At 39.5% G+C, this 26,741-nt stretch overlaps 2 long non-coding RNA genes across 3 annotated transcripts; one reads left to right on the forward strand and one right to left on the reverse strand.

Annotated features, from left to right (window-relative positions):
* Positions 1-6,478: 6,478 nt before the first annotated feature.
* Positions 6,479-7,311, reverse strand: LOC128078244 (uncharacterized). The gene is made up of 2 exons (XR_008205442.1): positions 7,275-7,311; positions 6,479-7,181 (listed from the first exon to the last, which is right to left on the reverse strand). It is a non-coding gene; the product is annotated as an uncharacterized LOC128078244 (long non-coding RNA).
* On the forward strand, positions 6,550-7,612 carry LOC128078243 (uncharacterized). Of its 2 annotated transcripts, XR_008205441.1 has the most exons (5): positions 6,550-6,626; positions 6,865-6,956; positions 7,078-7,133; positions 7,222-7,411; positions 7,489-7,612. It is a non-coding gene; the product is annotated as an uncharacterized LOC128078243 (long non-coding RNA). The 2 variants fall into 2 exon arrangements; XR_008205440.1 differs by lacking the exon at positions 6,550-6,626 and having other exon boundaries at positions 7,222-7,366; positions 7,489-7,578.
* Positions 7,613-26,741: the final 19,129 nt, after the last annotated feature.

Genomic DNA, 26,741 nt, shown 5'->3' on the forward strand with positions numbered 1-26,741 from the left:
CAATCCCGGCCTCGCCAGCAACTCATTGATCATCGGCAACACTGTCCCGCCCTTGCCAGCATCTTATTGGTCATCGGCAGAACAGTCCCGCCCCGGCAAGCCTCTCATTGGTCATTGGCAGCTCTGTCCCGCCCTCGACAGTCTTTCATTGGCCATGGGTAACGCCGTCCCACCTCCGCCAGCGTCTTATTGGTCATCGGCGGCTCCATCCCTCACTCGCGAGCCTCTCATTGGTCATCGGCAGCACTGCCTCGCCTCCGCCACCCTCTCACTGGTCACTGGCAATGCAATCCCGCCCCCACCAGCCTCTCACTGTTCATCAGCAGCACAGTCCCGCCCTCGCCATCATCTTATTGGTCATCGGCTGCTCCGTCCCGCCCCCGTCAGTCTCTCATTGGTCAACAACCGCGCTGTCCCGCTCCCACCATCCTCTCATTGCTCATCGGCAGTACCATCCCGCCCCCGCCAGCCTCTCTTTGGTAGGCAGCTGCTCCGTCCCGCCCACACCAGCCTCTCATTGGCCATAGGCAGCGCCATCCCACCCTTATGAGCCTCTCATTGATCATCGGCAACGTCATCCCGCCCCTGCCAGTCTATCATTGGTTAGTGGCAGCTCCGTCCCGCCCACTCCAGCCTCTCATTGTTCATTGGCAGCACTGTCCCATACTCACCAGACTCTCATTGGTCAATGGCAACACTGTCCCGCCTCCGCCACCGTATTATTGGTCATCGGCGGCACCATCCCGCCCTCGCGAGCCTCTCATTGGCCATCAGCAGCACTGTCCCGCCTCCGCCAGCCTCTCACTGGTCATCGGCAGCGTCGTCCTACCCCCACCACCCTCTCATTGGTCATCGGCTGCTCCGTCCTGCCCTCCCCAGCATATCACTGGTCAGTGGCAGCGCTGTCCCACCCTCATCAGCCTCTCATTGGTCACCGGCAGCGCTGTCCCGCCCTCGCCAGCATCTTATTGGTCATCGGCTGCTCCGTCCTGCCCTTGCCAGCCTCTCATTGGTCATTGGCAACGCCATCCCGCCCCTGCCAGCCCAAAATTGGTCAGTGGCAGCGCCGTTCTGCCCTTACTAGCCTCTCATTGATCATCGGCAGCACAGTCCCGCCCCTGCAAGCTTCTCATTGGTCATTGGCAGCACTGCACCGCCCTCGACAGTGTTTCATTGGCCATGGGCAGCGTCGTCCCACCTCCGCCAGCGTCTTATTGGACATCGGCAGCTCCATCCCTCACTCACGAGCCTCTCATTGGTCATCGGCAGCACTGTCCCGCCTCCGCCAGCCTCTCACTGGTCATCGGCAGCGTCGTCCTACCCCCACCACCCTCTCATTGGTCATCGGCTGCTCCGTCCTGCCCTCCCCAGCTTATCACTGGTCAGTGGCAGCGCTGTCCCACCCTCATCAGCCTCTCATTGGTCACCGGCAGCACTGTCCCGCCCTCGCCAGCATCTTATTGGTCATCGGCTGCTCCGTCCTGCCCTTGCCAGCCTCTCATTGGTCATTGGCAACGCCATCCCGCCCCTGCCAGCCTAAAATTGGTCAGTGGCAGCGCCGTTCTGCCCTTACTAGCCTCTCATTGGTCATCGGCAGCACAGTCCCGCCCTTGCAAGCTTCTCATTGGTCATTGGCAGCACTGCACCGCCCTCGACAGTGTTTCATTGGCCATGGGCAGCGTCGTCCCACCTCCGCCAGCGTCTTATTGGACATCGGCAGCTCCATCCCTCACTCACGAGCCTCTCATTGGTCATCGGCAGCACTGTCCCGCCTCCGCCAGCCTCTCACTGGTCAGTGGCTGCTCCGTCTCCCCCCCACCAGCCTCTCTTTGGTCATCGGCAGGACCGTCCCGCCCTCGCCAGCGTCTTATTGGTCATCGGTAGGGTCGTTCTGCCCTTGCCAGCATCTCATTGGTCATTGGCAGCACTGTCCCATACTCGCCAGACTCTCACTGGTCATTGGCAATGCAATCCCGCCCTCGCCAGCATCTCATTGATCATCGGCAGCGCTTTCCCGCCCTTGCCAGCATCTTATTGGTCATGGGCAACACAGTCCCGCCCCTGCAAGCCTCTCGTTGGTCATTGGCAGCACTGTATCGCCCTCGACAGTCTCTCATTGGCCATGGGCAATGCCGTCCCACCTCCGCCAGCGTCTTATTGGTCATCGGCGGCTATATCCCTCACTCGCGAGCCTCTTCTTGGTCATCAGCAGCACCATCCCTCCCTTGTCAGCGTCTTATTGGTCATCGGCAGCACCGTCCTGCCCTTGCCAGCCTCTCATTGGTCATTGGCAGCACTGTCCCATACTAGCCAGACTCTCATTGGTCATTGACAATGCAATCCCGCCCTTGTCAGCGTCTTATTGGTCATCGGCAGCACCGTCCTGCCCACTCCAGCCTCTCATTGGTCATTTGCAGCTTTGTACCATACTCGCCAGACTCTCATTGGTCAATGGCAACGACGTCCGGCCTCCGCCACCGTATTATTGGTCATCGGCAGCGCCATCCCGCCCTCGCGAGCCTCTCATTGGTCATCAGCTGCACTGACCCGCCTCCGCCAGCCTCTCAATGGTCATCGGCAGCGCCGTCCTACCCCCACCAGCCTCTCATTGGTCAGCAGCTGCTCCATCCTGCCCCTGCCAGACTATCATTGGTCAGTGGCAGCACCGTCCCACACTCACCAGCCTCTCATTGGTCATCGGTAGCGCCGTCCTGCCCATGCCAGCATCTCATTGGTCATTGGCAGCAGTGTCCCATACTCGCCAGACTCTCACTGGTCGTTGGCAATGCAATCCCACCCTCGCCAGCCTAAAATTGGTCATCGGCAGCGCTGTCCCACGCTTGCCAGCATCTTATTGGTCATCGGCAGAACAGTCCCGCCCCTGCAAGCCTCTCATTGGTCATTGGCAGCTCTGTCCCGCCCTCGACAGTCTTTCATTGGCCATGGGCAACGCCGTCCCACCTCCGCCAGCGTCTTATTGGTCATCGGCGGCTCCATCCCTCACTCGCGAGCCTCTCATTGGTCATCGGCAGCACTGCCCCGCCTCCGCCACCCTCTCACTGGTCACTGGCAATGCAATCCCGCCCCCACCAGCCTCTCATTGTTCATCAGCAGCACAGTCCCGCCCTCACCATCATCTTATTGGTCATCGGCTGCTCCGTCCCGCCCCCGTCAGTCTCTCATTGGTCAACAACCGCGCTGTCCCGCTCCCATCATCCTCTCATTGCTCATCGGCAGTACCGTCCCGCCCCCGCCAGCCTCTCTTTGGTAGGCGGCTGCTCCGTCCCGCCCACACCAGCCTCTCATTGGCCATAGGCAGCGCCATCCCACCCTTATGAGCCTCTCATTGATCATCGGCAACGTCATCCCGCCCCTGCCAGTCTATCATTGGTTAGTGGCAGCGCCGTCCCGCCCACTCCAGCCTCTCATTGCTCATTGGCAGCACTGTCCCATACTCACCAGACTCTCATTGGTCAATGGCAACGCTGTCCCGCCTCCGCCACCGTATTATTGGTCATCGGCGGCACCATCCCGCCCTCACGCGAGCCTCTCATTGGCCATCGGCAGCACTGTCCTGCCTCCGCCACCCTCTCATTGGTCATCGGCTGCTCCGTCCTGCCCTTGCCAGCCTCTCATTGGTCATTGGCAACGCCATCCCGCCCCTGCCAGCCTAAAATTGGTCAGTGGCAGCGCCGTTCTGCCCTTACCAGCCTCTCATTGGTCATCGGCAGCACAGTCCCGCCCCTGGAAGCCTCTCTTTGGTCATTGGCAGCACTGCACCGCCCTCGACAGTGTTTCATTGGCCATGGGCAATGTCGTCCCACCTCCGCCAGCGTCTTATTGGTCATCGGCAGCTCCATCCCTCACTCACGAGCCTCTCATTGGTCATCGGCAGCACTGTCCCGCCTCCGCCAGCCTCTCACTGGTCAGTGGCTGCTCCGTCTCCCCCCCCCCCAGCCTCTCTTTGGTCATCGGCAGGACCGTCCCGCCCTCGCCAGCGTCTTATTGGTCATCGGTAGGGTCGTTCTGCCCTTGCCAGCATCTCATTGGTCATTGGCAGCACTGTCCCATACTCGCCAGACTCTCACTGGTCATTGGCAATGCAATCCCGCCCTCGCCAGCATCTCATTGATCATCGGCAGCGCTGTCCCGCCCTTGCCAGCATCTTATTGGTCATGGGCAACACAGTCCCGCCCCTGCAAGCCTCTCGTTGGTCATTGGCAGCACTGTATCGCCCTCGACAGTCTCTCATTGGCCATGGGCAATGCCGTCCCACCTCCGCCAGCGTCTTATTGGTCATCGGCGGCTATATCCCTCACTCGCGAGCCTCTTCTTGGTCATCAGCAGCACCGTCCCTCCCTTGTCAGCGTCTTATTGGTCATCGGCAGCGCAGTCTCGCCCCTGCCAGTGTCCTATTGGTCATCGGCAGCGCCGTCCTGCCCTTGCCAGCCTCTCATTGGTCATTGGCAGCACTGTCCCATACTAGCCAGACTCTCATTGGTCATTGACAATGCAATCCCGCCCTCGTCAGCGTCTTATTGGTCATCGGCAGCGCCGTCCCGCCCCCACCAGCCTCTCATTGGACATTGGCAGCACTGTCCCATACCCGACAGACTCTCATTGGTCAATGGCAACGCCGTCTCGCCTTCGCCACCGTATTATTGGTCATCGGCAGCGCCATCCTGCCCTCGCGAGCCTCTCATTGGTCATCAGCTGCACTGACCCGCCTCCGCCAGCCTCTCAATGGTCATCGGCAGCGCCGTCCTACCCCCACCAGCCTCTCATTGGTCAGCGGCTGCTCCATCCTGCCCCTGCCAGACTATCATTGGTCAGTGGCAGTACCGTCCCGCACTCACCAGCCTCTCATTGGTCATCGGTAGCGCCGTCCTGCCCTTGCCAGCCTCTCATTGGTCATTGGCAACGCCATCCCGCCCCTGCCAGCCTATCATTGGTCAGTGGAATCGCCGTCCCGCCTCCGCCAGCCTCTCATTGGTCAGCGGCTGCTCCGTCCTGCCCCTGCCAGACTATCATTGGTCAGTGGCAGCACCGTCCCGCACTCACCAGCCTCTCATTGGTCATCGGTAGCGCCGTCCTGCCCTTGCCAGCCTCTCATTGGTCAGTGGCATCGCCGTCCCGCCTCCGCCAGCCTCTCATTGGTCAGCGGCTGCTCCGTCCTGCCCCTGCCAGCCTATCATTGGTCAGTGACAGCGCTGTGCCGCCCTCACCAGCCTCTCACTGGTGATCGGCAGCACCGACCCGCCCTCACCAGCATTTTATTGGTCATCAGCAGCGCTGTCCCGTCCTTGCCAGCACCTTATTGGTCATTGGCAGCACTGTCCCATACTCGCCAGACTCTCATTGGTCAATGGCAACGCCATCCCGCCTCCGCCACCGTCTTATTGGTCATCGGTGGTGCCATTCCGCCCTCGCCAGCCTCTCAATGGTCATCGGCAGCACCGTCCTACCCCCACCAGCCTCTCATTGGTCAGTGGCAGCGCCGTCCCGCCCCTGCCGGCCTCTCATTGGTCATCGGCAGCGCAGTCCCACCCTCGCCAGCATCTTATTGGTCATCGGCAGCGCCGTCCCGCCCTCGTCAGCGTCTTATTAGTCATCGGCAGTGCAGTCTCGACCCCACCAGTGTCTTATTGGTCGTCGGCAGCGCCTTTCTGCCCTTGCCAGACTCTCATTGGTCATTTGCAACGCCATCCCTCCCCGGCCAGTCTCTCATTGGTCATCGGCAGTGCCGTCCCGCCCTTGCCAGCATCTTATTGGTCATCGGCAGCACCGTTCCGCCCCTGCCAGCGTCTTATTGGTCATCGGTGGAAGCATCCCGCCCCTGTGTGCCACTCATTGGTCATCGACAGCACTGTGCCGCCCCCGTGTGCCTCTCATTGGTCATCGGCAGCGCTGTCCCATCCCAGCCACTCTCTCATTGGTTATCGGCAGCGCCGTCCCACCTCCGCCAGCCCCTTATAGCCTCTGATAAGGCTGTAATCCAAACCTTGGTGAAGAGTGGTCTTTTGGGGTTCTGTGTCGCCCCCTAAGGCTCCAGTTTTGCCATTCCCGAAGGCAGGTGGCACCGATCCACGGGTACAGGATCCCAGAGAAATTAATGGCACAGCAGCAGGACAGCGCTGCTGAGTGCGACGGCCCTGATTCCACCCTCCTCCCCCTTTTTCTGTTTTCCTAATTCGTCCCACTTTTCCCTTTTTCCTCCCTTGCCCCCCTTTTCCTTTTTTTCCTCCCTCGTTTTTCCTTTTGTCCTTCTCATGCACTTCCTGCTATCCCGCCTTTTCCCCGCCTTCCCTCATCTCTTCTTGCACTCTTTGACCCCTTTTTCTCCCCTCAGCCTTATTTCTCTTCACATTCTCCTGTTCTTTTTTCCCCTTTCCTCTTCTTCATCCCCAGCTCTGCTTCCCCCCCACCTCACGTTCCCTTTCTTCTGTCCCTGTACCCCATTTTTCCCCTTTTTTCCCCACCCCCCCTTTTTTTTGTTCTCTGCTGTCCCCTATTCCCTTTTTCCTCTTTGCTCTCTCTCCTTTCTTCCCTCTCATCCTGTTACAGAAGAGAGTGAAGGAATGATGGACAAGCTGGTGCAGGATGGCAGCAGCAGGGTGGAAGCCCAGGTGGGTGCGATGAAGCCGGGGGTGGGAGTGGGTGGAGCCAGAGCCCAGCCTGAGCTCATGTAAGGGCTGGGAATCGCAGGGCTCACATGTGTGCCTGGGCTTCTGGTGTCAGTGAGGTTGGGTGAGCAGTGAGGTTTGGGAGGGACCGACTTGTTGGCCTTGAGATTGATGCCCAGCTCCTTGCTCGTCGCATTCTGTTCGGCTTGAGGTTCCGGACATGGCTTGCTCTTCTAAGCAGCGTGAGGACTGCGAGAAAGACTTTGTTGGATGCAGCAGGAAAGCACAGCCGCTGGTGGATGCCAGGGTCCGCTCCTGAGGCTCTGCGCCAAGGTACCTGGATCCCTGCCGTCTCCTGTTTCACACGCTCGCTCAGGTCCTTTGGGGATTGGTGTCGCTTGTCCCTCGTGCTCATGTTGCTGTCACCGGGTGTTGTTCCTCTCCCCATGCTCAGCTCTGCCCAGTGCTGATGGGATGTCAGTGCCACCTGCTCCTCTCAACAAAAGGTAGGTTCGATTCCTTTTGGTTTCCATAGCATTTGCTACACTTTCATTCTGTCTCTCTTCTTTTTTTTCTTTTTGCTCTCAATAAATGGCAGGTTCAATTCATTTTGGCTCCTGTAGTATTTGCTACACTTGTGTTCTGCTTCACTTCTCTTTTTTCCATGTTGCCTGGCGGTGCTTCGCTGGAGTTCCCATGACCCCCAGGCCCACTTGTGACCAAGTGAGGTGCCAAAAAAAGAGGTGTCTCCTAAACAGGCTTCTGCTGAGTGCTGTCCTCGTCTTGGGGTTTGTCCAATGCCCACCTTTCTTTTCTAGCCCACTTTGTTGAGGACGGCGTGTGAGGCTTTCTTCTTTCTTTGTAGGATTGGCGACTCCACCACCAGAAGTAGCAGGCATTTTGGGAGGTCCAAGGTTCCGCAGAGAGCATGTCCTGTTCCTGGTAAAGGTGTGGGCGTTCCTGGACATAAAGGTATCTTCATGCTTTCCCCATTTGCCATGTACCCTGCCAGATGCTGTTCGCCTTTTGACACCCGCTCAGTTGCTGTAATGTCTGCACCCTGATTCTTGGAGTCGGGTAAGTGACGCCTTTGAAAACAAGTGACATTTTAGGCTAAAAACAGGGATTTCCATGAAAATAAGCAATATTTTAGTTGAAAAACAGGGATTTCTATGAAAATAAGCAATAATTGAGGGGAAAAACAGGGATTTCTTGGAAATAAGTGATGTTTGAGGTTAAAAAGAGGGATTTCTAAGAAAATAAGCGATATTTTAGAGAAAAACAGAAATTTATGTGAAAATAAGTGATGTTTGAGGTTAAAAACAGGGATTTCTATGAAAATAAGTGATATTTAAGGGGAAAAACAGGGATTTCCGTGAAAATAATTGATATTTTAGGGTTAGAAACAAGGATTTCTATGAAAATAAGCGATATTTAAGGGTTAAAAACAGGGATTTCTGTGAAAATAAGCAATATTTTTAAGGGGAAAAACAGGGATTTCTATGAAAATAAGCGATATTTAAGGGGAAAAACAGGGATTTCTGTGAAATTAAGCAATATTTTAGGGTTGAAAACAGGGATTTCAATGAAAATAAGCGATATTTTAGGATTAAAAACAGGGAATTCCATATAAATAAGCAATATTTTAGTTGAAAAACAGGGAGTTCTGTGAAAAAAAGTGATATTTTTAAGGGGAAAAACAGGGATTTCTGTGAAATTAAGCAATATTTTAGGGTTGAAAACAGGGATTTCAATGAAAATAAGCGATATTTTAGGGGAAAAACAGGGATTTCGATGAAAATAAGTGATATTTTAGTGCTAAAAACAGGGATTTCCATGAAAATAAGTGATATTTTAGGGGAAAAACAGGGATTTCTATGAAAATAAGCGATATTTTAGGGGAAAAACAGGGATTTTCATGAAAATTAGCCATATTTAGGGTTAAGAACAGGGATTTGTATGAAAGTAAGCGGTATTTTAGGGGAAAAAACAGGGATTTCTAGGAAAATAAGCGATATTTTAGGGGAAAAACAGGGATTTCTGTGAAAATAAGGGATATTTTAGGGGATAAACAGGGATTTCTGTGAAAATAAGCGATATTTTAGGGTTAAAAACAGGGATTTCTAGGAAAATTAGCGATATTTTATGGGAAAAACAGGGATTTCTGTGAAAATAAGCGATATTTTAGGTGAAAACAGGGATTTCTGTGAAAATAAGCAATATTTAAGGTTAAAAACAGGGATTTCTGTGAAAATAAGCGATATTTAAGGGGAAAAACAGGGATTTCTATGAAAATAAGCGATATTCAAGGTTAAAAACAGGGATTTCTGTGAAAATAATTGATATTTTAGGGTTAAAATCAGGCATTACTATGAAAATAAGCGATATTTTAGGGGAAAAACAGGGATTTCTGTGAAAATAAGCGATATTTTTAAGGGGAAAAACAGGGATTTCTATGAAAATAAGCGATATTTTTAAGGGGAAAAACAGGGATTTCTATGAAAATCAGCGATATTTAAGGGGAAAAACAGGGATTTCTAGGAAATTAAGCGATATTACAGGGGAAGAACAAAGATTTCTATGAAAATAAGGGATATTTTAGGGTGAAAAACAGGGATTTCTATGAAAATAAGGGATATTTTAGGGTGAAAAACAGGGATTTCTATGAAAATTAGGGATATTTTAGGGGAAAAACAGGGATTTCTAGGAAAATAAGCGATATTTTAGGGGAAAAAGCAGGGATTTGAAGGAAAATAAGCGATATTTTAGGGGAAACACAGGGATTTCGATTAAAATAAGTGATATTTTCAGTTGAAAAACAGGGATTTCTATGAAAATAAGCGATATTTTAGGAGAAAAACAGGGATTTCTGTGAAAATAAGCGATATTCAAGGTTAAAAACAGGGATTTCATGGAAAATAAGGGATATTTTAGGGGAAAAACAGGGATTTCTAGGAAAATAAGCGATGTTTTAGGGGAAAAACAGGGATTTCATGGAAAATAAGCGATATTTTAGGGGAAAACAAGGGATTTCTGTGAAAATAAGCAATATTTCAGGGGAAAAACAGGGATTTCTATGAAAATAAGCGATATTTTATGTTAAAAACAGGTATTTCTGTGAAAATAAGCGATATCTTAGGGGAAACACAGGAATTTATGTGAAAATAAGCGATATTTCAGGGGAAAAACAGGGATTTCTGTGAAAATAATTGATATTTTAGGGTTAAAATCAGGCATTACTATGAAAATCAGCGATATTTTAGGGGTAAAAACATGGATTTCTGTGAAAATAAGCAATATTTTAGGGGAAACACAGGGATTTCTGTGAAATTAAGCGATATTATAGGGGAGGAACAGGGATTTCTAGGAAAATAAGCGATATTTTAAGGGAAAAACAGGGATTTCTGTGAAAATAAGCGGTATTTAATGGGAAAAAACAGGGATTTCTAGGAAAATAAGCGATATTTTAGGGTGAAAAACAGGGATTTCCATGAAAATAAGCGATATTTTAGGTTAAAAACAGGGATTTCAATGAAAATAAGCGATATTTTATGGGAAGAACATTGATTTCTGTGAAAATAAGCGATATTTTAGGGGTAAAACAGGGATTTCTGTGAAAATAAGCGATATTTTAGCGGAAAAACAGGGATTTCTATGAAAATAAGCGATATTTTAGGGGAAAAACAGGGATTTTGATGAAAATAAGGGATATTTTTAAGGGGAAAAACAGGGATTTCTATGAAAATAAGCGATATTTTAGTTGAAAAACAGGGATTTCTATGAAAATAAGCGATATTTTAGGGGAAAAACAGGGATTTCTGTGAAAATAAGCGATATTTTAGGGGAAAAACAGGGATTTCTATGAAAATAAGCGATATTTTAGGGGAAAAACAGGGATTTCTATGAAAATAAGGGATATTTTAGGGGAAAAACAAAGATTTCTGTGAAAATAAGCGATATTTTAGTTGAAAAACAGGGATTTCTATGAAAATAATTGATATTTTATCGTTAAAAACAGGGATTTCTATTAAAATAAGCGATATTTAAGGGGAAGTACAGGGATTTATGTGAAAATATGCTATATTTTAGGGGAAAAACAGGGATTTCTATGAAAATAAGCGGTATTTTATGGGAAAAACAGGGATTTCTGTGAAAATAAGTGATATTTTAGGGGAAAAACAGGGATTTCATGGAAAATAAGCGATATTTTATGGGAAAAACAGGGATTTCTCTGAAAACAAGCGGTATTTAATAGGAAAAAACAGGGATTTCTCTGAAAACAAGCGGTATTTAATAGGAAAAAACAGGGATTTCTATGAAAATAAGCGATATTTAGGGTGAAAACAGGGATTTCAATGAAAATAAGCGATATTTTATGGGAAGAACACTGATTTCTGTGAAAATAAGCGATATTTTAGGGGAAAACAGGGATTTCTATGAAAATAAGCGATATTTCAGGGGAAAAACAGGGATTTCTGTGAAAATAAGCGATATTTTAGGGTGAAAAACAGGGATTTCTGTGAAAATAAGCGATATTTTAGGGGAAAAACAGGGACTTCTGTGAAAATAAGCGACATTTTAGGGGAAAACAGGGATTTCTATGAAAATAAGGGATATTTTAGGGGAAAAACAGGGATTTCTATGAAAATAAGCGATATTTTAGGGGAAAAACAGGGATTTCTGTGAAAATAAGGGATATTTTAGGGGAAAAACAGGGATTTCGATGAAAATAATCGATATTTTAGTTGAAAAACAGGGATTTCTGTGAAAATAAGCGATATTTTATGGGAAGAACACTGATTTCTGTGAAAATAAGCGATATTTTAGGGGAAAACAGGGATTTCCATGAAAATAAGGGATATTTTAGGGGAAAAACAGGGATTTCTATGAAAATAAGCAATATTTTAGGGGAAAAACAGGGATTTCTGTGAAAATAAGCGATATTTATAAGGTTAAAAACAGGGATTTCTGTGAAAATAAGGGATATTTTAGGGTTAAAAACAGGGATTTCTGTGAAAATAAGCGATATTTTAGGGGAAAAACAGGGATTTCTATGAAAATAAGCGATATTTTATGTTAAAAACAGGGATTTCTAGGAAAATAAGCGATATTTTAGGGGAAAAACAGGGATTTCTATGAAAATAAGCAATATTTTAGGGGAAAAACAGGGATTTCAACGAAAATAAGCGATATTTTATGTTAAAAACAGGGATTTCGATGAAAATAAGTGATATTTTAGTTGAAAAACAGGGATTTCTAGGAAAATAAGCGATATTTTAGGGGAAAAACAGGGATTTCTGTGAAAATAAGCGATATTTTAGGGTTACAAACAGGGATTTCTGTGAAATTAAGCGGTATTTTAGTTGAGGAACAGGGATTTCTAGGAAAATAAGCGATATTTTAGGGGAAAAACAGGGATTTCTATGAAAATAAGCGATATTTTAGTGGAAGAACAGGGATTTCGATGAAAATAAGTGATATTTTAGTTGAAAAACATGGATTTCTATGAAAATAAGGGATATTTTAGTGGAAAAACAGGGATTTCTGTGAAAATAAGCGATATTTTAGGGGAAAAACAGGGATTTCTGTGAAAATAAGCGATATTTAAGGGGAAAAACAGGGATTTCTATGAAAATAAGCGATATTTTAGGGGAAAAACAGGGATTTGTAGGAAAATAATTGATATTTTAGGGTTAAAATCAGGCATTACTATGAAAATAAGCGATATTTTAGGGGTAAAACAGGGATTTCTGTGAAAATAAGCGATATTTTTAAGGGGAAAAACAGGGATTTCTATGAAAATAAGCGATATTTTAGGGGAAAAACAGGGATTTCTATGAAAATCAGCGATATTTAAGGGGAAAAACAGGGATTTCTAGGAAATTAAGCGATATTCCAGGGGAAAAACAAAGGGATTTCTATGAAAATAAGGGATATTTTAGGGTAAAAACAGGGATTTCTATGAAAATAAGGGATATTTTAGGGTGAAAAACAGGGATTTCTATGAAAATTAGGGATATTTTAGGGGAAAAACAGGGATTTCTAGGAAAATAAGCGATATTTTAGGGGAAACACAGGGATTTCGATTAAAATAAGCGATATTTTAGGGGAAAAACAGGGATTTCTATGAAAATAAGCGATATTTTAGGGTGAAAAACAGGGATTTCTGTGAAAATAAGCGATATTCAAGGTTAAAAACAGGGATTTCATGGAAAATAAGGGATATTTTAGGGGAAAAATAGGGATTTCTATGAAAATAAGTGATGTTTTAGGGGAAAAACAGGGATTTCATGGAAAATAAGCGATATTTTAGGGGAAAAACAGGGATTTCTGTGAAAATAAGCAATATTTCAGGGGAAAAACAGGGATTTCTATGAAAATAAGCGATATTTTAGGGGAAAAACAGGGATTTCTATGAAAATAAGCGATATTTTAGGGGAAACACAGGGAATTTCTATGTGAAAATAAGCGATATTTTAGGGGAAAAACAGGGAATTCTGTGAAAATAAGCGGTATTTAATGGGAAAAAACAGGGATTTCTAGGAAAATAAGCGATATTTTAGGGGAAAAACAGGGATATCCATGAAAATAAGCGATATTTTAGGTTAAAAACAGGGATTTCAATGAAAATAAGCGATATTTTATGGGAAGAACATTGATTTCTGTGAAAATAAGCGATATTTTAGGGGTAAAACAGGGATTTCTGTGAAAATAAGCGATATTTTAGGGGAAAAACAGGGATTTCGATGAAAATAATCGATATTTTAGTTGAAAAACAGGGATTTCTATGAAAATAAGCGATATTTTAGGGGAAAAACAGGGATTTCTGTGAAAATAAGCGATATTTTAGTTGAAAAACTAGGATTTCTATGAAAATAAGCGATATTTTAGGGGAAAAACAGGGATTTCTAGGAAAATAAGGGATATTTTAGGGGAAAAACAGGGATTTCTGTGAAAATAAGAGATATTTTAGTTGAAAAACATGGATTTCTATGAAAATAATTGATATTTTATCGTTAAAAACAGGGATTTCTATTAAAATAAGCGATATTTCAGGGGAAGTACAGGGATTTATGTGAAAATATGCTATATTTTAGGGGAAAAACAGGGATTTCTATGAAAATAAGCGATATTTAAGGTTAAAAACAGGGATTTCTGTGAAAATAAGCGATATCTTAGGGGAAACACAGGGAATTTTATGTGAAAATAAGCGATATTTTAGGGGAAAAACAGGGAATTTCCTGTGAAAATAAGCGATATTTTAGGGTTAAAATCAGGCATTACTATGAAAATAAGCGATATTTTAGGGGTAAAAACATGGATTTCTGTGAAAATAAGCAATATTTTAGGGGAAACACAGGGATTTCTGTGAAATTAAGCGATATTATAGGGGAGGAACAGGGATTTCTAGGAAAATAAGCGATATTTTAAGGGAAAAAAACAGGGATTTCTGTGAAAATAAGCGGTATTTAATGGGAAAAAACAGGGATTTCTAGGAAAATAAGCGATATTTTAGGGTGAAAAACAGGGATATCCATGACAATAAGCGATATTTTAGGTTAAAAACAGGGATTTCAATGAAAATAAGCGATATTTTATGGGAAGAACATTGATTTCTGTGAAAATAAGCGATATTTTAGGGGTAAAACAGGGATTTCTGTGAAAATAAGCGATATTTTAGGGGAAAAACAGGGATTTCTAGGAAAATAAGCGATATTTTAGTTGAGGAACAGGGATTTTGATGAAAATAAGCGATATTTTAGGGGAAAAACAGGGATTTCTATGGAAATATGCGATATTTTAGGGGAAAAACAGGGATTTCTATGAAAATAAGGGATATTTTAGGGGAAAAACAGGGATTTCTGTGAAAATAAGGGATATTTTAGGGGAAAAACAGGGATTTCGATGAAAATAATCGATATTTTAGTTGAAAAACAGGGATTTCTATGAAAATAAGCGATATTTTAGGGGAAAAACAGGGATTTCTGTGAAAATAAGCGATATTTTAGGGGAAAAACAAAGATTTCTGTGAAAATAAGAGATATTTTAGGGGAAAAACAGGGATTTCTATGAAAATAATTGATATTTTATCGTTAAAAACAGGGATTTCTATTAAAATAAGCGATATTTAAGGGGAAAAACAGGGATTTATGTGAAAATAAGCGATATTTTAGGGGAAAAACAGGGATTTCTAGGAAAATAAGCGGTATTTTATGGGAAAAACAGGGATTTCATGGAAAATAAGCGATATTTTAGGGGAAAAACAGGGATTTCTAGGAAAATAAGCGATATTTTAGTTGAGGAACAGGGATTTTGATGAAAATAAGCGGTATTTAATAGGAAAAAACAGGGATTTCTATGAAAATAAGCGATATTTAGGGTGAAAACAGGGATTTCAATGAAAATAAGCGATATTTAAGGGGAAGTACAGGGATTTATGTGAAAATATGCTATATTTTAGTTGAAAAACAGGGATTTCTATGAAAATAAGCGGTATTTTATGGGAAAAACAGGGATTTCTAGGAAAATAAGCGATATTTTAGGGTGAAAAACAGGGATTTCATGGAAAATAAGCGATATTTTAGGGGAAAAACAGGGACTTCTGTGAAAATAAGTGACATTTTAGGGGAAAAACAGGGATTTCTATGAAAATAAGGGATATTTTAGTTGAAAATCAGGGATTTCTATGAAAATAAGCGATATTTTAGGGGAAAAACAGGGATTTCTATGAAAATAAGGGATATTTTATGGGAAGAACACTGATTTCTGTGAAAATAAGCGATATTTTAGGGGAAAACAGGGATTTCCATGAAAATAAGGGATATTTTAGGGTTAAAACAGGGATTTCTATGAAAATAAGCAATATTTTAGGGGAAAAACAGGGATTTCTGTGAAAATAAGCGATATTTTTAAGGTTAAAAACAGGGATTTCTGTGAAAATAAGGGATATATTAGGGTTAAAAACAGGGATTTCTAAGAAAATAAGCGATATTTTAGGGGAAAAACAGGGATTTCTAGGAAAATAAGCGATATTTTATGTTAAAAACAGGGATTTCTAGGAAAATAAGCAATATTTTAGGGAAAAATAGGGATTTCTGCAAAAATAAGCGATATTTTAGGGGAAAAACAGGGATTTCTGTGAAAATAAGGGATATTTAAGGGGAAAAACAGGGATTTCTGTGAAAATAAGTGACATTTTAGGGGAAAAACAGGGATTTGTAGGAAAATAATTGATATTTTAGGGTTAAAATCAGGCATTACTATGAAAATAAGCGATATTTTAGGGGAAAAACAGGGATTTCTGTGAAAATAAGCGATATTTTAGGGGAAAAACAGGGATTTCGATGAAAATAAGCGATATTTTAGTTGAAAAACAGGGATTTCTAGGAAAATAAGCGATATTTTAGGGGAAAAACAGGGATTTCTGTGAAAATAAGCGATATTTAAGGGGAAAAACAGGGATTTCTGTGAAATTAAGCGGTATTTTAGTTGAGGAACAGGGATTTCTAGGAAAATAAGCGATATTTTAGGGGAAAAACAGGGATTTCTGTGAAAATAAGCGATATTTTAGTGGATGAACAGGGATTTCTATGAAAATAAGTGATATTTTAGTTGAAAAACAGGGATTTCTATGAAAATAAGCGATATTTAGGGTGAAAACAGGGATTTCTGTGAAAATAAGCAATATTTAAGGTTAAAAACAGGGATTTCTGTGAAAATAAGCGATATTTAAGGGGAAAAACAGGGATTTCTATGAAAATAAGTGACATTTTAGGGGAAAAACAGGGATTTGTAGGAAAATAATTGATATTTTAGGGTTAAAATCAGGCATTACTATGAAAATAAGCGATATTTTAGGGGTAAAACAGGGATTTCTATGAAAATAAGCGATATTTTAGGGGAAAAACAGGGATTTCTGTGAAAATCACCGATATTTAAGGGGAAAAACAGGGATTTCTAGGAAATTAAGCGATATTCCAGGGGAAGAACAAAGATTTCTATGAAAATAAGTGATATTTTAGGGTGAAAAACAGGGATTTCTATGAAAATAAGGGATATTTTAGGGTGAAAAACAGGGATTTCTATGAAAATTAGGGATATTTTAGGGGAAAAACAGGGATTTCTAGGAAAATAAGCGATATTTTAGGGGAAAAACAGGGATTTGAAGGAAAATAAGCGATATTTTAGGGGAAACACAGGGATTTCGATTAAAATAAGTGATATTTTAGTTGAAAAACAGGGATTTCTATGAAAATAAGCGATATTTTAGGAGAAAAACAGGGATTTCTGTGAAAATAAGCGATATTTCATGTTAAAAACAGGGATTTCATGGAAAATAAGGCATATTTTAGGGAAAAAATAGGGATTTCTAGGAAAATAAGCGATGTTTTAGGGGAAAAACAGGGATTTCATGGAAAATAAGCGATATTTTTGGGGGAAAACAGGGATTTCTGTGAAAATAAGCAATATTTCAGGGGAAAAACAGGGATTTCTATGAAAATAAGCGATATTTTATGTTAAAAACAGGTATTTCTGTGAAAATAAGCGATATCTTAGGGGAAACACAAGAATTTATGTGAAAATAAGCGATATTTCAGGGGAAAAACAGGGATTTCTGTGAAAATAATTGATATTTTAGGGTTAAAATCAGGCATTACTATGAAAATAAGCGATATTTTAGGGGTAAAAACATGGATTTCTGTGAAAATAAGCAATATTTTAGGGGAAACACAGGGATTTCTGTGAAATTAAGCGATATTTTAGGGGAGGAACAGGGATTTCTAGGAAAATAAGCGATATTTTAAGGGAAAAACAGGGATTTCTGTGAAAATAAGCGGTATTTAATGGGAAAAAACAGGGATTTCTAGGAAAATAAGCGATATTTTAGGGTGAAAAACAGGGATATCCATGAAAATAAGCGATATTTTAGGTTAAAAACAGGGATTTCAATGAAAATAAGCGATATTTTATGGGAAGAACATTGATTTCTGTGAAAATAAGCGATATTTTAGGGGTAAAACAGGGATTTCTGTGAAAATAAGCGATATTTTAGGGGAAAAACAGGGATTTCTAGGAAAATAAGCGATATTTTAGTTGAGGAACAGGGATTTTGATGAAAATAAGCGATATTTTAGGGGAAAAACAGGGATTTCTATGGAAATATGCGATATTTTAGGGGAAAAACAGGGATTTCTATGAAAATAAGCGATATTTTAGGGGAAAAACAGGGATTTCTGTGAAAATAAGGGATATTTAAGGTTAAAAACAGGGATTTCTGTGAAAATAAGCGATATTTAAGGGGAAAAACAGGGATTTCTATGAAAATAAGCGATATTTTAGGGGAAAAACAGGGATTTCTGTGAAAATAAGCGATATTTTAGTTGAAAAACAGGGATTTCTATGAAAATAAGCGATATTTTAGGGGAAAAACAGGGATTTCTATGAAAATAAGGGATATTTTAGGGGAAAAACAAAGATTTCTGTGAAAATAAGAGATATTTTAGTTGAAAAACATGGATTTCTATGAAAATAATTGATATTTTATCGTTAAAAACAGGGATTTCTATTAAAATAAGCGATATTTAATGGGAAGTACAGGGATTTATGTGAAAATATGCTATATTTTAGTGGAAAAACAGGGATTTCTATGAAAATAAGCGGTATTTTATGGGAAAAACAGGGATTTCTGTGAAAATAAGTGATATTTTATGGGAAAAACAGGGATTTCATGGAAAATAAGCGGTATTTAATAGGAAAAAACATGGATTTCTATGAAAATAAGCGATATTTAGGGTGAAAACAGGGATTTCAATGAAAATAAGCAATATTTTAGGTTAAAAACAGGGATTTCAATGAAAATAAGCGATATTTTAGGGGTAAAACAGGGATTTCTGTGAAAATAAGCGATATTTCAGGGGAAAAACAGGGATTTCTAGGAAAATAAGCGATATTTTAGGGTGAAAAACAGGGATTTCATGGAAAATAAGCGATATTTTAGGGGAAAAACAGGGACTTCTGTGAAAATAAGTGACATTTTAGGGGAAAACAGGGATTTCTATGAAAATAAGCGATATTTTAGGGGAAAAACAGGGATTTCTATGAAAATAAGCGATATTTTAGGGGAAAAACAGGGATTTCTGTGAAAATAAGGGATATTTTAGGGGAAAAACAGGGATTTCTGTGAAAATAATCGATATTTTAGTTGAAAAACAGGGATTTCTATGAAAATAAGGGATATTTTATGGGAAGAACACTGATTTCTGTGAAAATAAGCGATATTTTAGGGGAAAACAGGGATTTCCATGAAAATAAGGGATATTTTAGGGTTAAAACAGGGATTTCTATGAAAATAAGCAATATTTTAGGGGAAAAACAGGGATTTCTGTGAAAATAAGCGATATTTTTAAGGGGAAAAACAGGGATTTCTATGAGAATAAGCGATATTTAATAGGAAAAAACAGGGATTTCTGTGAAAATAAGCGATATTTTAGGGGAAAAACAGGGATTTCCATGAAAATAAGGGATATTTTAGGGTTAAAACAGGGATTTCTATGAAAATAAGCAATATTTTAGGGGAAAAACAGGGATTTCTGTGAAAATAAGGGATATTTTAGGGTTAAAAACAGGGATTTCTAAGAAAATAAGCGATATTTTAGGGGAAAAACAGGGATTTCTATGAAAATAAGCGATATTTTATGTTAAAAACATGGATTTCTAGGAAAATAAGCGATATTTTAGGGGAAAAACAGGGATTTCTAGGAAAATATGCAATATTTTAGGGGAAAAACAGGGATATCCATGAAAATAAGCGATATTTTAGGTTAAAAACAGGGATTTCAATGAAAATAAGTGATATTTTAGTTGAAAAACAGGGATTTCTAGGAAAATAAGCGATATTTTAGGGAAAAACAGGGATTTCTGTGAAAATAAGCGATATTTTAGGGGAAAAACAGGGATTTCTGTGAAATTAAGCGATATTTTTAAGGGGAAAAACAGGGATTTCTATGAAAATAAGCGATATTTTAGGGGAAAAACAGGGATTTCTGTGAAAATAAGCGATATTTTAGGGTTACAAACAGGGATTTCTGTGAAATTAAGTGATATTTTAGTTGAGGAACAGGGATTTCTAGGAAAATAAGCGATATTTTAGGGGAAGTACAGGGATTTATGTGAAAATATGCTATATTTTAGGGGAAAAACAGGGATTTCTATGAAAATAAGCGATATTTAAGGTTAAAAACAGGGATTTCTGTGAAAATAAGCGATATCTTAGGGGAAACACAGGAATTTATGTGAAAATAAGCGATATTTCAGGGGAAAAACAGGGAATTCTGTGAAAATAATTGATATTTTAGGGTTAAAATCAGGCATTACTATGAAAATAAGCGATATTTTAGGGGTAAAAACATGGATTTCTGTGAAAATAAGCAATATTTTAGGGGAAACACAGGGATTTCTGTGAAATTAAGCGATATTATAGGGGAGGAACAGGGATTTCTAGGAAAATAAGCGATATTTTAAGGGAAAAAAACAGGGATTTCTGTGAAAATAAGCGGTATTTAATGGGAAAAAACAGGGATTTCTAGGAAAATAAGCGATATTTTAGGGTGAAAAACAGGGATATCCATGACAATAAGCGATATTTTAGGTTAAAAACAGGGATTTCAATGAAAATAAGCGATATTTTATGGGAAGAACATTGATTTCTGTGAAAATAAGCGATATTTTAGGGGTAAAACAGGGATTTCTGTGAAAATAAGCGATATTTTAGGGGAAAAACAGGGATTTCTAGGAAAATAAGCGATATTTTAGTTGAGGAACAGGGATTTTGATGAAAATAAGCGATATTTTAGGGGAAAAACAGGGATTTCTATGGAAATATGCGATATTTTAGGGGAAAAACAGGGATTTCTATGAAAATAAGCGATATTTTAGGGGAAAAACAGGGATTTCTGTGAAAATAAGCGATATTTTAGGGGAAAAACAGGGATTTCGATGAAAATAATCGATATTTTAGTTGAAAAACAGGGATTTCTATGAAAATAAGCGATATTTTAGGGGAAAAACAGGGATTTCTGTGAAAATAAGCGATATTTTAGGGGAAAAACAAAGATTTCTGTGAAAATAAGAGATATTTTAGGGGAAAAACATGGATTTCTATGAAAATAATTGATATTTTATCGTTAAAAACAGGGATTTCTATTAAAATAAGCGATATTTAAGGGGAAGTACAGGGATTTATGTGAAAATATGCTATATTTTAGGGGAAAAACAGGGATTTCTAGGAAAATAAGCGGTATTTTATGGGAAAAACAGGGATTTCATGGAAAATAAGCGATATTTTAGGGGAAAAACAGGGATTTCTAGGAAAATAAGCGATATTTTAGTTGAGGAACAGGGATTTTGATGAAAATAAGCGGTATTTAATAGGAAAAAACAGGGATTTCTATGAAAATAAGCGATATTTAGGGTGAAAACAGGGATTTCAATGAAAATAAGCGATATTTAAGGGGAAAAACAGGGATTTATGTGAAAATATGCTATATTTTAGTTGAAAAACAGGGATTTCTATGAAAATAAGCGGTATTTTATGGGAAAAACAGGGATTTCTAGGAAAATAAGCGATATTTTAGGGTGAAAAACAGGGATTTCATGGAAAATAAGCGATATTTTAGGGGAAAAACAGGGACTTCTGTGAAAATAAGTGACATTTTAGGGGAAAAACAGGGATTTCTATGAAAATAAGGGATATTTTAGTTGAAAATCAGGGATTTCGATGAAAATAAGCGATATTTTAGGGGAAAAACAGGGATTTCTAAGAAAATAAGCGATATTTTATGGGAAGAACACTGATTTCTGTGAAAATAAGCGATATTTTAGGGGAAAACAGGGATTTCCATGAAAATAAGCGATATTTTAAGGGGAAAAACAGGGATTTCTATGAAAATAAGCAATATTTTAGGGGAAAAACAGGGATTTCTGTGAAAATAAGCGATATTTTTAAGGTTAAAAACAGGGATTTCTGTGAAAATAAGGGATATATTAGGGTTAAAAACAGGGATTTCTAAGAAAATAAGCGATATTTTAGGGGAAAAACAGGGATTTCTAGGAAAATAAGCGATATTTTATGTTAAAAACAGGGATTTCTAGGAAAATAAGCAATATTTTAGGGAAAAATAGGGATTTCTGCAAAAATAAGCGATATTTTAGGGGAAAAACAGGGATTTCTGTGAAAATAAGCGATATTTAAGGGGAAAAACAGGGATTTCTGTGAAAATAAGTGACATTTTAGGGGAAAAACAGGGATTTGTAGGAAAATAATTGATATTTTAGGGTTAAAATCAGGCATTACTATGAAAATAAGCGATATTTTAGGGGAAAAACAGGGATTTCTGTGAAAATAAGCGATATTTTAGGGGAAAAACAGGGATTTCGATGAAAATAAGCGATATTTTAGTTGAAAAACAGGGATTTCTAGGAAAATAAGCGATATTTTAGGGGAAAAACAGGGATTTCTGTGAAAATAAGCGATATTTTAGGGTTACAAACAGGGATTTCTGTGAAATTAAGCGGTATTTTAGTTGAGGAACAGGGATTTCTAGGAAAATAAGCGATATTTTAGGGGAAAAACAGGGATTTCTGTGAAAATAAGCGATATTTTAGTGGATGAACAGGGATTTCTATGAAAATAAGTGATATTTTAGTTGAAAAACATGGATTTCTATGAAAATAAGCGATATTTAGGGTGAAAACAGGGATTTCTGTGAAAATAAGCAATATTTAAGGTTAAAAACAGGGATTTCTGTGAAAATAAGCGATATTTAAGGGGAAAAACAGGGATTTCTATGAAAATAAGTGACATTTTAGGGGAAAAACAGGGATTTGTAGGAAAATAATTGATATTTTAGGGTTAAAATCAGGCATTACTATGAAAATAAGCGATATTTTAGGGGAAAAACAGGGATTTCTATGAAAATAAGCGATATTTTAGGGGAAAAACAGGGATTTCTGTGAAAATAAGCGATATTTAAGGGGAAAAACAGGGATTTCTAGGAAATTAAGCGATATTCCAGGGGAAGAACAAAGATTTCTATGAAAATAAGTGATATTTTAGGGTGAAAAACAGGGATTTCTATGAAAATAAGCGATATTTTAGGGTGAAAAACAGGGATTTCTATGAAAATTAGGGATATTTTAGGGGAAAAACAGGGATTTCTAGGAAAATAAGCGATATTTTAGGGGAAAAACAGGGATTTGAAGGAAAATAAGCGATATTTTAGGGGAAACACAGGGATTTCCATGAAAATAAGTGATATTTTAGTTGAAAAACAGGGATTTCTATGAAAATAAGCGATATTTTAGGAGAAAAACAGGGATTTCTGTGAAAATAAGCGATATTTCATGTTAAAAACAGGGATTTCATGGAAAATAAGGCATATTTTAGGGAAAAAATAGGGATTTCTAGGAAAATAAGCGATGTTTTAGGGGAAAAACAGGGATTTCATGGAAAATAAGCGATATTTTTGGGGGAAAACAGGGATTTCTGTGAAAATAAGCAATATTTCAGGGGAAAAACAGGGATTTCTATGAAAATAAGCGATATTTTATGTTAAAAACAGGTATTTCTGTGAAAATAAGCGATATCTTAGGGGAAACACAAGAATTTATGTGAAAATAAGCGATATTTCAGGGGAAAAACAGGGATTTCTGTGAAAATAATTGATATTTTAGGGTTAAAATCAGGCATTACTATGAAAATAAGCGATATTTTAGGGGTAAAAACATGGATTTCTGTGAAAATAAGCAATATTTTAGGGGAAACACAGGGATTTCTGTGAAATTAAGCGATATTATAGGGGAGGAACAGGGATTTCTAGGAAAATAAGCGATATTTTAAGGGAAAAACAGGGATTTCTGTGAAAATAAGCGATATTTAAGGGGAAAAAACAGGGATTTCTAGGAAAATAAGCGATATTTTAGGTTAAAAACAGGGATATCCATGAAAATAAGCGATATTTTAGGTTAAAAACAGGGATTTCTATGAAAATAAGCGATATTTTATGGGAAGAACATTGATTTCTGTGAAAATAAGCGATATTTTAGGGGTAAAACAGGGATTTCTGTGAAAATAAGCGATATTTTAGGGGAAAAACAGGGATTTCTAGGAAAATAAGCGATATTTTAGTTGAGGAAAAACAGGGATTTTGATGAAAATAAGCGATATTTTAGGGGAAAAACAGGGATTTCTATGGAAATATAAGCGATATTTTAGGGGAAAAACAGGGATTTCTATGAAAATAAGGGATATTTTAGGGGAAAAACAGGGATTTCTGTGAAAATAAGCGATATTTTAGGGGAAAAACAGGGATTTCGATGAAAATAAGCGATATTTTAGTTGAAAAACAGGGATTTCTATGAAAATAAGCGATATTTTAGGGGAAAAACAGGGATTTCTGTGAAAATAAGCGATATTTTAGGGGAAAAACAAAGATTTCTGTGAAAATAAGAGATATTTTAGGGGAAAAACATGGATTTCTATGAAAATAAGCGATATTTTATCGTTAAAAACAGGGATTTCTATTAAAATAAGCGATATTTAAGGGGAAGTACAGGGATTTATGTGAAAATATGCTATATTTTAGGGGAAAAACAGGGATTTCTATGAAAATAAGCGGTATTTTATGGGAAAAACAGGGATTTCTGTGAAAATAAGCGATATTTTAGGGGAAAAACAGGGATTTCTAGGAAAATAAGCGATATTTTATGGGAAAAACAGGGATTTTGATGAAAATAAGCGGTATTTAATAGGAAAAAACAGGGATTTCTATGAAAATAAGCGATATTTAGGGTGAAAACAGGGATTTCAATGAAAATAAGCGATATTTAAGGGGAAAAACAGGGATTTTATGTGAAAATAAGCGATATTTTAGGGGAAAACAGGGATTTCTATGAAAATAAGCGATATTTTATGGGAAAAACAGGGATTTCTAGGAAAATAAGCGATATTTTAGGGGAAAAACAGGGATTTCTGTGAAAATAAGCGATATTTTAGGGGAAAAACAGGGACTTCTGTGAAAATAAGTGACATTTTAGGGGAAAAACAGGGATTTCTATGAAAATAAGGGATATTTTAGGGAAAAACAGGGATTTCGATGAAAATAAGCGATATTTTAGGGGAAAAACAGGGATTTCTATGAAAATAAGCGATATTTTATGGGAAGAACACTGATTTCTGTGAAAATAAGCGATATTTTAGGGGAAAACAGGGATTTCCATGAAAATAAGGGATATTTTAGGGTTAAAACAGGGATTTCTATGAAAATAAGCAATATTTTAGGGGAAAAACAGGGATTTCTGTGAAAATAAGCGATATTTTTAAGGTTAAAAACAGGGATTTCTGTGAAAATAAGGGATATTTTAGGGTTAAAAACAGGGATTTCTATGAAAATAAGCGATATTTTAGGGGAAAAACAGGGATTTCTAGGAAAATAAGCGATATTTTAGGGTTAAAAACAGGGATTTCTAGGAAAATAAGCAATATTTTAGGGGAAAAACAGGGATTTCTGCAAAAATAAGCGATATTTTAGGGGAAAAACAGGGATTTCTGTGAAAATAAGGGATATTTAAGGGGAAAAACAGGGATTTCTGTGAAAATAAGCTGACATTTTAGGGGAAAAACAGGGATTTCTATGAAAATAATTGATATTTTAGGGGAAAAACAGGGATTTCTATGAAAATAAGCGATATTTTAGGGGAAAAACAGGGATTTCTGTGAAAATAAGCGATATTTTAGGGGAAAAACAGGGATTTCGATGAAAATAAGTGATATTTTAGTTGAAAAACAGGGATTTCTAGGAAAATAAGCGATATTTTAGGGGAAAAACAGGGATTTCTGTGAAAATAAGCGATATTTTAGGGTTACAAACAGGGATTTCTGTGAAATTAAGCGGTATTTTAGTTGAGGAACAGGGATTTCTAGGAAAATAAGCGATATTTTAGGGGAAAAACAGGGATTTCTGTGAAAATAAGCGATATTTTAGTGGATGAACAGGGATTTCTATGAAAATAAGTGATATTTTAGTTGAAAAACATGGATTTCTATGAAAATAAGCGATATTTAGGGTGAAAACAGGGATTTCTGTGAAAATAAGCGATATTTTAGGGGAAAAACAGGGATTTCTGTGAAAATAAGCGATATTTAAGGGGAAAAACAGGGATTTCTATGAAAATAAGCGATATTTTAGGGGAAAAACAGGGATTTCTAGGAAAATAAGCGATATTTTAGGGTTAAAAACAGGGATTACTATGAAAATAAGCGATATTTTAGGGGAAAAACAGGGATTTCTATGAAAATAAGCGATATTTTAGGGGAAAAACAGGGATTTCTGTGAAAATAAGCGATATTTTAGGGGAAAAACAGGGATTTCTAGGAAATAAGCGATATTCCAGGGGAAAAACAGGGATTTCTATGAAAATAAGTGATATTTTAGGGGAAAAACAGGGATTTCTATGAAAATAAGCGATATTTTAGGGGAAAAACAGGGATTTCTATGAAAATAAGGGATATTTTAGGGGAAAAACAGGGATTTCTGTGAAAATAAGCGATATTTTAGGGGAAAAACAGGGATTTCTGTGAAAATAAGCGATATTTTAGGGGAAACACAGGGATTTCTGTGAAAATAAGTGATATTTTAGGGGAAAAACAGGGATTTCTATGAAAATAAGCGATATTTTAGGGGAAAAACAGGGATTTCTGTGAAAATAAGCGATATTTTATGTTAAAAACAGGGATTTCATGGAAAATAAGGCATATTTTAGGGGAAAAACAGGGATTTCTATGAAAATAAGCGATGTTTTAGGGGAAAAACAGGGATTTCATGGAAAATAAGCGATATTTTAGGGGAAAAACAGGGATTTCTGTGAAAATAAGCAATATTTCAGGGGAAAAACAGGGATTTCTGTGAAAATAAGGATATTTTAGGGTTAAAATCAGGCATTACTATGAAAATAAGCGATATTTTATGTTAAAAACAGGTATTTCTGTGAAAATAAGCGATATTTTAGGGGAAAAACAAGAATTTCATGTGAAAATAAGCGATATTTTAGGGGAAAAACAGG

The sequence above is a fragment of the Tympanuchus pallidicinctus genome, unplaced genomic scaffold (assembly GCF_026119805.1).
Source record: "Tympanuchus pallidicinctus isolate F22 unplaced genomic scaffold, pur_lepc_1.0 scaffold161, whole genome shotgun sequence".
Taxonomy (NCBI): domain Eukaryota; kingdom Metazoa; phylum Chordata; class Aves; order Galliformes; family Phasianidae; genus Tympanuchus; species Tympanuchus pallidicinctus.